General features: G+C 43.7%; 1 protein-coding gene across 1 annotated transcript in view; it reads left to right on the top strand.

Annotated features, from left to right (window-relative positions):
• Positions 1-1212: 1212 nt before the first annotated feature.
• LOC112236355 (transient receptor potential cation channel subfamily A member 1) overlaps positions 1213-12724 on the top strand; it is a 90278-nt gene continuing 78766 nt past the window's right edge. Inside the window, exon 1 of the mRNA XM_042308836.1 lies at positions 1213-1270. The gene's annotated coding sequence lies outside the window, so the exon portion shown is untranslated. The remainder of the gene's footprint in view (positions 1271-12724) is intronic.

Here is a 12724-nt window from a genome sequence, read left to right as displayed (position 1 = left end):
CTGGGCCAAACCAGCCCCTTTACCCGGATGATGCTGGGCCAAACCAGCCCCTAACCCATACAGCGCTGGGCCAAACCAGCCCCTGACCCGGACACGCTGGGCCAAACCCTCCCTAACCCGGACGACGCTGGGCCAAACCAGCCCCTAACCCGGGCGACGCTGGGCCAAACCCTCCCCTAACCCGGACGACGCTGGGCCAAACCAGCCCCTAACCCGGACGATGCTGGACCAAACCCTCCCCTAACCCGAACGACGCTGGGCCAAACCCTCCCCTAACCCGGACGATGCTGGGCCAAACCAGCCCAAAACCCGGACGACGCTGGGCCAAACACTCCCCTAACCCGGACTACGCTGGGCCAAACCAGCCTATAACCCGGACAACGCTGGGCCGAACCCTCCCCTAACCCAGACGACGCTGGGCCAATTATGCGCTTTCCTATGGGACTCCCGACCACGGTCGTTTGTGGCACAGCCCGGGAAGTAACCCGGGTCTGTAGGAATTCCTTAGACCGAGGGGCCACTTGGGAGGCCCCACTGCTTTTCAGTTCTACCTGATAGTAAATTACACACACCTTGTGTCCCAGGTCTAAATCAGCCCCTGATTAGAGGGGAACAATTAAAAAACTCAATTCCAGAGATGAGAGATCTTGGAACTATTGTAATGGGATTAATCATGGGTTCAAATACTATTCAAAATAATTATAAATACTTTTTTCTGCATTTGATTGAGCTTACCTGGCACAATGGAACCAATAGAATAGTCACAATGAGTGCAAACCCCGCCCATCTGACACTCCAGGCAGATTAGAACAAACACTGAAAATGTTTGAAAGGTTTTGAATAGTATTTGAACCCTGGGCTGAATGGGATGTCTCTGAACTGTGACTACTACACTACAGTACATAAAGCAGCACTCCACTCATCCTGGGAGACAGACCAGACCGCAGCAGGCTGCTTTACTCAGAGAGAGACAGTCAGCATCCAGCCAGCCAGCCAGCCAGCCAGCCAGCCAACCAACCAGACTGCCAGCCAACCAAACAGCCAGCCAACCAACCAGACTGCCAGCCAACCAACCAGTCTGCCACCAACCAACCAGCCAGCCAGCCAGCCAACCAACCAATCAGCCAGCCAGCCAAGCCAAACCAAACAACCAGTCAGCCAGCCAACCAACCAGTCAGCCAGCCAACCAACCAGTGAGCCAGCCAACCAACCAACCAACCAGCCAGCCAGCCAGCCAGCCAGCCAGCCAACCTTCCTAACCACCAAATAGGTAAGTAGGCATAAACCCTTATCTTTCTCTGGCTTTCTTTTCTTTTACTTTTTATACTGGTAACAGAAACAGGATTGTTGGAAATATGTTTTTTAAAACAATAAATCTATACTTTTTTTGTTTGCTACCAATTATACATTTTCCTTACTCTCATTTTCAAAGTTTCCTTTGTCCTGTGCCTATTATATTGATTGTGCCAGTGGCAATGTTTAACTTTTGATTCTTGATTTCTAATCCGCATGAAGCCTGTTGTTTTATACAGTTGTGTTTTTACTGAAGACAACTAGAACATCGTATATCCCTGACCTGTTCTGCATCAGCTTCCTCTATGTCTTCCTGAGTTCTATGTGTTCTAAATGTTTAAAATGTCTTCCTGAGTTCTATGTGTTCTAAATGTTTAAAATGTCTTCCTGAGTTCTATGTGTTCTAAATGTTTAAAATGTCTTCCTGAGTTCTATGTGTTCTAAATGTTTAAAATGTCTTCCTGAGTTCTATGTGTTCTAAATGTTTAAAATGTCTTCCTGAGTTCTATGTGTTCTAAATGTTTAAAATGTCTTCCTGAGTTCTATGTGTTCTAAATGTTTAAAATGTCTTCCTGAGTTCTATGTGTTCTAAATGTTTAAAATGTCTTCCTGAGTTCTATGTGTTCTAAATGTTTAAAATCTGTGGTCAGAAAGATAAACAGAGTGAGTGACATCATCACACGTTTCATATTACTGCGTAATGGGAACCTCTCAAGACAACTTAGTATGTCATTTGTTCCCGGAGACATTAATTAATGTGCTAATATCATTGGTTAATTAATTAATGTGCTAATATCATTGGTTAATTAATTAATGTGCTAATATCATTGGTTAATTAATTTGGGCTCTGGTTAATTAATTACTGCACTATATAGGTTAATTAATTAATGGCTAATATCTTGTTTGATCATTACTTTACCAATATGTTATTAGGATGGAATAATAAGAATTAATTTGCAGCTAAAACATCCCTTTTCACCACTCTGGTCTGTTTGATCAACCAATATGTTATCAGGATGGACACACACAAAACACACACACACACACACTGGTCTGCGCACACGTGCACACACAGACACACACACACCCTACACACACACACACACACGCGCACACACACACACACACACACACACACACACACACACACACACACACACACACACACACACACAGACACAGACACACACACACACACACACACGCACACACAGACACACACAGACACACACACACGGACACACACACACACACACACAACACACAGACACACACAGACACACACACACGACACACACACACACACACGCGCACACACAGACACACACAGACACACACACACGTACACACACACACACACACACACGACACACACAGACACACACACACGTGCACACACACACACACAGGAGAAGTCATGCGATGAACTGTTAAAGTTAACACATTGCGCATGGAGGCAAAACAGTCATGTAATTTCCTGTGATTATAAACAAAACATTAAGAACACCTGTTCTTTCCATGACACAGACTGACCAGGTGAATCCAGGTGAAAGCTATGATCTCTTATTGATGTCACTTCTATCAGTGTAGATGAAGGAGAGCAGATAGGTTAAATAAAGAAGTATGTTTAAAAGCCTTGAGACAATTAAGACAGGGATTGTGTATGTGTGACATTCAGAGGGTGAATGGGCAATAAAAACGATTGAAGTGCCAGGCGCACCGCTTTGTGTCAAGAACTGCAACGCTGCTGGGGTTTTCAAGCTCAACAGTATCCTGTGTGTATCAAGAATGGTCCACCACCCAAAGGACATCCAGCCAACTTGTCACAACTGTGGGAAGCACTGTAGTCAACATTGTAGAGAGAGAGAGAGAGAGAGGAAGAGAGACGAAGATAGATAGAGGGATGTGTGATGAGAGAGGAAGAGAGGGGGATGTGTGATGAGAGAGAGAGAGGAAAGAGAGGGGGATGTGTGATGAGAGAGAGAGAGAGAGAGAGAAGAGAGGAAGAGGGGGATGTGTGATGAGAGAGAGGAAGAGAGGGGATGTGTGATGAGAGAGAGAGAGATGTGTGATGAGAGAGAGAGAGAGAGGAGAGAGAGAGAGAGAGAGAGAGAGAAGAGAGAGACAGAGAGAGAGAGAGAGAGAGAGAGAGAGAGAGAAGATGAGAGAGGGATGTGTGATGAGAGAGAGATGAAGAGAGAGGGATGTGTGATGAGAGAGAGAGAGAGAGATGTGTGATGACAGAGAGACAGGGATGTGTGATGAGAGAGAGAGGAAGAGAACTCAATATTAGAAAGGTGTTGTGTTTGACTCAGAGACAGAGAGAGATGGGAATGTGTGCCATGAGAGGACTCTTCCCACTGTACCGGCAATGACAGGAATGTGTGACACTGAGCTATATCAGAAAAGTGGAAAAATGTGATGAGACTGTGAGAGAGAAGAACTTTGTCATTTTCTAGGGTTCTATTAGGTCCTAGGAGTCAACAATTCATCTCAGCCTCCCGGGTGGTGCAGTGGTTAAGAGTGGTTAGAGCATGAGAGAATGCTGTTCATGTGTGATGAGAGAGTACAGAGAGAGAGATGTGTGATGAGAGAGGCTGTTCTGAGCGCAAAAGGCGGTGCAACTCAATATTAGAAAGGTGTTCCTAATGTTTGGCACACTCATTGCAAACTAAGTTGTGCACTATAAAGGGAATAGGGTGCCATTTTGGACACAAACTCTTCCCACTGTACCGGCAATGACAGGAATGCTAATAACACTGAGCAACTCAATCACTAAGTATTGATCACCAACAACGACGAGACGGCCTACAGGGAGGAGGTCAGTGTGGTGTCAGTAACCTTTCAACAAAACTAAGGAGATGATTGTGGACCGTTAAAAAACTGTGGAAAAATGTGATGTTATTTTCTGACTGTGTCAGTAGATTAAGTAACTTTGTCATTTTCTAGGGTTCTAGAGGGTTAGGTCCTATCGAGTCAACAATTCATCTCAGCCTCCCGGATGTGGTGCAGTGGTTAAGAGTGGTTAAGTGGTTCCAGAGAGATTCTGGTGCATCAAAGCTGGGACCGAGAGACTGAAAAACAGCTTCTATCTCAAGGCCATCAGACTGTTAAACAGCCACCACTAACATTGAGTGGCTACTGCCACATCAATCAAAGCCCTTTAATCATGGAAGAGGGAAATGATGTAAATATATCATCTCAAACAATGCCCATTAGAGGAGTACATTGTTCATCTCATATCATCTCAACGCTCATTGGCAGGAGTAGGTATCACTAGCCACTTTAACTATCCACTCATACTTATCTCATTGTATATACTGTCCAATTCATCTCAAATCCCATTGGAACCATCACTCATTCAATATCATCTACAAAGCCCATTGGAGGTAGTTTTTTTGGTTGTTAATTCATCTCAATGCCCATTGTCGGAACTAGGTCCAATTTCATCTCAACGCTCATTGGAGGAGTAGGTCCAATTCATCTCAACGCTCATTGGAGGAGATAGGTCCAATTCATCTCAAAGCTCAAAGCCCATTGGAGGAGTAGGTCCAATTCATCTCAAAGCCCATTGGAGGAGTAGGTCCAATTCATCTCAAAGCCCATTGGAGGAGTAGGTCCAATTCATCTCAACGCTCATTGGAGGCCCATTGGAAGAGTAGGTCCAATTTATCTCAAAGCCCATTGCTCATTGGAGGAGTAGGTCCAATTCATCTCAACGCTCATTGGAGGAGTAGGTCCAATTCATCTCAACGCTCATTGGAGGAGTAGGTCCAATTCATCTCAACGCTCATTGGAGGAGTAGGTCCAATTCATCTCAAAGCTCAAAGCCCATTGGAGGAGTAGGTCCAATTAATCTCAAAGCCCATTGGAGGAGTAGGTCCAATTCATCTCAAAGCCCATTGGAGGAGTAGGTCCAATTCATCTCAACGCTCATTGGAGGAGTAGGTCCAATTCATCTCAAAGCCCATTGGAGGAGTAGGTCCAAGAGAAGAACCTTGGAATCCTCTCTTACAGGAACAAGGACGATGGAAGCAAAGCTTTCAGTCACAGCCTGGACTCAAAAGTCTTGATCGACACGTCCCATTGGAAAAACACCAGTCTATATCATACAGTAATACCCAGCCAATACCTTCAAGGTCATTTAGTAGACACTCTTACCCAGAATGACTTACGGTTAAGTGCTTTGCTCAAGGGCAAATCGACAGTCTGCTCGGGGAGTCGAACCAGCAACCTTTCTGTGACTGGCTCAACTCTCTTAACGGCTAGGCTACCTACCTATACATACAGGACAGGTGCATAAGACAGGAGATGTGACTTTACATGATGCAAATGATGTTCCATCCAGGCAGCTCTTCATTATATCAATAATGTCTGTCTGTTTGTTCAAGGGTCGCTCAGAAACAACACTCTCTTTCCAAGTCAGTGACATCACTGACTCAGACATGCGTTCCAAATGGCACCCTGTCCCCATAGGGCTCTGGTCTAAAGTACTGCACTATATAGGGAATAGGGTGCCATAGGGTTCTGGTCTAAAGTACTGCACTATATAGGGAATAGGGTGCCATAGGGCTCTGGTCTAAAGTACTGCACTATATAGGGAATAGGGTGCCATAGGGCTCTGGTCTGAAGTAGTGCACTATGTAGAGAATAGGGTGCCATAGGGCTCTGGTCTAAAGTAGTGCACTATGTAGAGAATAGGGTGCCATAGGGCTCTGGTCTAAAGTAGTGCACTATATAGGGAATAGGGTGCCATAGGGTTCTGGTCTAAAGTTGTGCACCACGTAAGGAATCGGTGTATTTTGGGACGTAGCCTGGCTGGGAGGGACAGACAAAATCAACAGTGTAATCACAACCATTGAAACGACCATGCAAATGTTTGGACATGTTGAGGCCGCAGGTAGCTTAGTGATGAGAGCATTGGAGTAGTAACCAAAATCCCTGATCTGACAAGGTACAAATCTGTCGTTCTGCCCCTGAACAAAGCAGTTACCCCACGGTTCCTAGGCTGTCAATAAAAATAAGAATTTGTTCTCACCTGACTTGCCTAGTTAAATAAAGGTAAAAATAATAATAAAATGCAGTTGAAGTCGGAAGTTTACATACATACATATATATATATACTTGACTTGGGTCAAACGTTTCAGGTAGCCTTCTACAAGCTTCCCACAATAAGCTGAGTGAATTTTGGCCCATTCCTCCTGACAGAGCTGGTGTAACTGAGTCCGGTTTGTGGGCCTCCATGCTCACACACGCTTTTTCAGTTCTACCCACAAATGTTCTATAGTATTGAGGTCAGGGCTTTGTGATGGCCACTCAAATACCTTGACTTTGTTGTCCTTAACCCATTTTGCCTCAACTTTGGAAGTATGCTCGGGGTCGTTGTCCATTTGGAAGACCCATTTGCGACCAAGCTTTAACTTCCTGACTGATATATCCACATAATTTTCATGCCTCATGATGCCATCTATTTTGTGAAGTGCACCAGTACCTTTTCCAAGGTGTTTAAAGGCACAGTCAACTTAGTGTATGTAGACGTCTGACCCACTGGAATTGTGATACAGTGAAATATCAGTGAAATAATCCGTCTGTAAACAATTACTTGTGTCATGCACAGAGTAGATGTCCTAACCAACTTGCCAAAACTATAGTTTGTTAACAAGAAAATTATGGAGTGGTTGAAAAACAAATTTTAATGACTCCAACCTAAGTGTATGTAAACTTCCTTCTCCAACTGTAAATTGGTTGTCTATTATTTTTTGTCAATAGGCTAAAATAGCCTCTTTCCTCCCCTCCATTTCTTCTGACTGTTAAGTATCCTATTTAGGAAGCTTTGAGCCGTCCTGTGTCTGACTGACATATTAGGGGAGGAGTCATCCGGGTTAGGGGAGGGTTTGGCCCAGCATCGTACGGGTTAGGGGAGGCTTTGTCCCAGAGTCGTCTGGGTTAGGGGAGGGTTTGGCCCAGCGTCGTCCGGGTTAGTGGAGGGTTTGGCCCAGCTTCGTCCGGGTTAGGGGAGGGTTTGGCCCAGACCCACAACTGATCCAAATGAAATGAAATATATAGTTTTTTAAATCACAGGGCTTTTGCGCCGTTATTCAAATGACATTTTTCACTGCAATTCACAGCCGAAACTCAGTCATGTTAACCCCAAATGTTGCACATTTTGTTTCTTGCCCTAGCACTAAACATTAAAATCATGAACTCATCATCAAGCCTGGATTATTTGAATCAGCTGAAAAAAAACAAAACATGAATCCCCTTTTTGTACTCACTTGAAATCAATAATTATTCATTGCATTGTCGGCTAGTCTAGGTAGGATCATGGTATTGTCCCTAAACATGATCAATAGGGAGCTATTGAAGCTGTGTGCCTCATGTCTTTACTGTTCTTTCATGTGCAACGAAGAATTTTGGCCTCTGCATACATTGAGCATTGCTGAAGATATGTTTACATCCCTGTTAGTGAGCATTGATCCTTCGCCAAGATAATCCGTCCACCTGACAATATCTGACAATATCAAGAAGCTGATTAAACAGCATGATCATTACACAGGTGCACCTTGTGCTGGGGATAATAAAAGGCCGATCTAAAATGTGCAGTTTTGTCACAAAACACAATGCCACAGATGTCTCAATTTTGGAGGAATTTAATGTTAATTTCTCTACCATAAGCCGCCTCCAACAACGTTTGATGGACGTACTGCCAAATTCTTAAACGGCCTCACAACCGCAGACCACATGTATCCACGTCAGCCCAGGACCTCCACATCCGGCTCCTTCACCTGCTGGATCGTCTGAAACCAGCCATCCGGACAGCTGATGAAACTATTAGTTTGCACAACCAAAGAATTTCTGTACAAACTGTCAGAAACGGTCTCCTGGAAGCTCATATGTGTGCTCATCGTCCTCACCAGGGTCTTGACAAGTTTGGCGTCGTAACTGACTTCAGTGGGCAAATGCTCACCTTCGATGGCCACTGGCACGCTGGAGAAGTGTGATCTTCACGGATGACTCCTAGTTTTAACTGTACCGGGCAGATGGTAGACAACATGTAGGGCATTGTGTTGGTAAGAGGTTTGCTGATGACAACTTGTGAACAGAGTGCCCCATGGTGGCGGGAGGGGGGGGGGGTTATGGTATGGGCAGGCATAATTTAATTGAGCATGTTTGGGATGCTCTGGATTGACATGTTCGACAGCGTGTTCCAGTTCCCTCCAAAATCCAGCAACTTAGCACAGCCATTGAAGAGGAAAGAAGAGCAAGGACAACATTCCAAAGGCCACAATCAACAGCGTGAACAACTCTATGCAAAGGAGATGTGATGCGATGCGTGAGGCAAAATGGTGGTCACACCAGATGCGGACTGTTTTTCTGATTCCCTGCTTAGTTTTTGTATCTGTGACCAACAGCTGCATATCTGTATTCCCAGTCAAGTGAAATTCATAGATTTGGGACTAAGGAATACATTTTTAGCTGACTGATTTCCCTATATGAACTGTAACTCAGTAAAATCTTCTAAATTGCTGAAGAGTGCATTTATATTTTTGTTCAGTGTAGAAAGTATTTAAATCATTCATGCCCTTTTCCACCACATGTTTTAATAATTAAAAAAAAATATATATATATATATATATGTATACTGTATATATGTTAATAGTTTCATCATATTTGTACTATGTACTCGAGTCCTGAATGGTGACCTCAACAACTATCATTATGTTTACTAGAAAGGTGAGTTCCTTTCTAGAACTATTCAGCATTACTACGCTATATATTGTTCATGGTCTTCTCATGATAAGTAAATACATTTTGTTATGTCTATTAAGCTGGAAATCTACATCATACCATTCCATTTATTTTATTTGACCTTTATTTAATTAGGCAAGTCAGTTAAGAAACAAATTATTGTTTACAATGATGGCCTACCGCAGCCAAACCCTAACCCGACGACGCTGGGACAGTTTATCGCCGCCCAATGGGACTCCCAATCACAGCCGGTTGTGATACAGCCTGGAATCTAACCAGGGTCTGTAGTGACGCCTCTAGTACTGAGATGCAGTGCCGTAGACCACTGCGATGCAGTGCCTTGGACCACTGGGGCACTCAGGAGCCCCTCTCCACTCGGGAGCAGGCTAATGCAGTGGTGGAAACCAATGATGCATATCAGAGGAGCCTGGTGGGTTATTTATAGGAGGACAGGCTCATTGAAATGGCTGGAACGGAATCAATGGAACGGTATTAAACACATGGAACCCACATGTTTGACTGTTTCATTTATTCCCTTCCAGCCATTATAATGAGCCCATCCTCCTACAACTCTTCCCACCAGCCCCCTGTATATAATTGCTGATGCTGGATTGATGATGCTATGTGTTGAAAGAAAAATTGAATTCCAAATGTTCCCCATTAAAACCATTCATGATCATTGGAATTGGAGTTTCAGTGTACTTCCTGTATAGACAGGAAGTGAAATGCCAGTGTACTTCCTGTATAGACAGGAAGTGAAATAGAATTGTCATTAACCTTGGAACTTTATGTAATCTATTTCAGCTCAGTGCAGGAAGTAGAAAAACAGCCAACAACCACTATAGTATATACTCTTTCAACTCTTTCAGTTATTTTCAACTCTTTCTGATTGAAACCAAGTTAACACTCAGTATTTCACCTTGAGTAGACACTTGCTATTTAAAATGCTATTTTAAGTATGGCTCCATGGCTGTGCACTTGCCTGAGGACAAAGCTATTTCATACTTCTATATGCATGAATCAAGCCAATACATCTCTAATCTCAAGAGAACTGAAGTTGTTGCCAGGAGAGATAATTAATTGGATAGCTACGACCACAGTCGCCGAGAGGCCAAGTCCAATATTGATCCCCATTCATAAAAGAGTCATTATTCTCTCAATAAGGGAGGGATCAAATCAAATCAAATTGTATTGGTCAAATAAACGTGTTTAGCAGATGTTATTGTGAGTGAAATGTTTGTGTTCTAGTTCCAACAGTGCAATGATATCTAACAATTCACATCAAATTCCTGATACACCCTCTCTAAATATCTAACTAATCACACAGAATTACATATACACATATCTATATATTAATCATAACTTGATTGCAAATTACGTCATGAAGGAAAACGTCCCTGGCAGGCGGAACAGATATGACAGCTTGTTACACAAAAGAAAAGGGCTGGGTTTGAGTGGAAGAGCGGGAAGACTGAGGAACAAAGGGCGAAGCTGTGCTATCGTAAATACAGTATCTTATGCATTCTAAATTAACGCCCATTTGGAAAAGGAAAATGCAATAAATATTTACTCTGAGCTGCGCTTCGATAGGTTTGTGGTAGATGGAAGGCCGTGTTGCCCAACCGAGTCCTTTGTCCTTTGAAGAATGTCTCTGCTGGTAAATTGGACACGTTTTAGTAACGTCGTTGTGTGGTAGACGGGGTACTCTGTCTGTTCCTTCCTATCCTGCGTTTGCAGCTGCTGTTGCTAACTCAACGGCTAGGAGGTATCACTTCTGTAGTGAATAAGTTCATAGTTCATACCATTCTCAACCAAAGCTCACGCTGATGTTGGTTTCGTTCTGTAGTTATTATCTGAACCATTCTGACATCGGACCGTCGTCCTACATCCTTGGAACAGGAGGTTATATTGTCATCAAGGCTTTATATAGGAAGGGAGAGGAGGGCGTGTTTGAAAGGTTTTATAGGCCACGTCCCTTCACAGGGGCGGGCCACTGATTGAGCAGAGCCCTAACCTTATGAAAACCCAAATCTCACATCCCATCATGAATAATTTCATATTTAAACATTTAAATTGAACAACAATTCCATGTGAATCCGATAACTACAATGTGTAGACTTTCCACTGTAGAGTTTATGTCATTTTATCATTGATGAGAATGTCTCAGATGACAACCGAACTGACATCATATTCATTAAGTACCAGCGCATATGTTCAATTGGTCGGATTACCAGAATATAGTTCATTTCCCCCCACCTTCTGATGTTCCCAGAATCTCTATGTTAACCAAGGTGTTTGCAAATGTAACATCAGTAGGGTAGAGAGAGGAAAAAGGGGGGAAGAGGTATTTATGACTGTCATAGACCTACCCCCACGCTAACGGCATGACACCTATGTGTATCAAGAATTGTTCACCACCAAAGGACATCCAGACAACATAGCACAATGGCAGGAAGCATTGGAGTCAACATGCATCCCTGTGGAACGCTTTCGACATCTCGTAGAGTCCCTGTGCCAATGAATTGAGGCTGTTCTGAGTGCAAAAGGGGGGGCTGCAACTCAATATTAGGAGGGTGGTCTTAATGTTTTGTACACTCAGAGTATAGGGAATTGGGTGCTCTTTAGAACACAGCCATTTTAGAGTTTAAACTCCAAGGAAATGATGGGTTATGACTCCGCTAGAAAACAAAAACTCTCCTCAGCCCTGCCTTATACATTAATAATATGGCCATGTTATCGTCAGATCCTTCCTACAGACAACGACTAATGTGGGATTGTCGCTTTATGCTGAACAGTTGTTTTGAGTTGTAATGTTTAAAGTTTTAAACACACAGTAGAGTTGGATAAAAAAAAACAGAATCTTCGTGACTAGATGTCGATAACATCCATCATTTTCCATTTCCTGTCAAGTACTTTAGTCACAAAACAAGGAAATTAAAAAGATTATTTTTTGAAAACGTGACAGGAGGAAACACTGACACGAAAGCTGTACCACCAGGGTCATTATCATGCAAACTGTAGCAAACCGTCGCAAAATGTTATGCAACAGAAGGCACATGTGAACACATCCCTGAACATGTTCAATGATAAACGGAGCTTTCTGTTTCTGTTTTCTACACGAGATAATGTGGACCAGCATTAAGGAGTCCTGTAATAGTAAAAAAAATAGCTAGCTAGCACATGTTAATGCTAATTTCTGTTGACATTTTCTGTTCGTGTGCCTACACTAATCACGACCCAGGACAGAGAAACAGCCTCTCTCTCCAGCCTACACTAATCACGACCCAGGACTGAGGTAACAGCCAGCCTCTCTCTCCAGTCTACACCAGTGTCATCCAGTAGAGTAGCTTGGTTCTTGGATTACACTCAAGGAGATAATATAGGTCCTCTCTCGTCCCCATTATCACCCCTCCTCACCTCTAACACCCTCTCCACCCCTCCTCTCCTCTCACTACCCTCTCCACCCCTCCTCTCCTCTCTCGACCCCATTATCACCCCTCCTCACCTCTGACTACCCTCTCCACCCCTCCTCTCCTCTCCACCCCTCCTCTCCTCTCACTACCCTCTCCACCCCTCCTCTCCTCTCACTACCCTCTCCACCCCTCCTCTCCTCTCACTACCCTCTCCTCTCCTCTCACTACCCTCTCCCCTCACTACCCTCTCCACCCCTCCTCTCCTCTCA

This window comes from Oncorhynchus tshawytscha, linkage group LG29 (assembly GCF_018296145.1).
Source record: "Oncorhynchus tshawytscha isolate Ot180627B linkage group LG29, Otsh_v2.0, whole genome shotgun sequence".
NCBI lineage: Eukaryota > Metazoa > Chordata > Actinopteri > Salmoniformes > Salmonidae > Oncorhynchus > Oncorhynchus tshawytscha.
The sequence above is the reverse complement of the archived record's forward strand: the minus strand, read 5'-3'. Positions and strand labels throughout refer to the sequence as shown.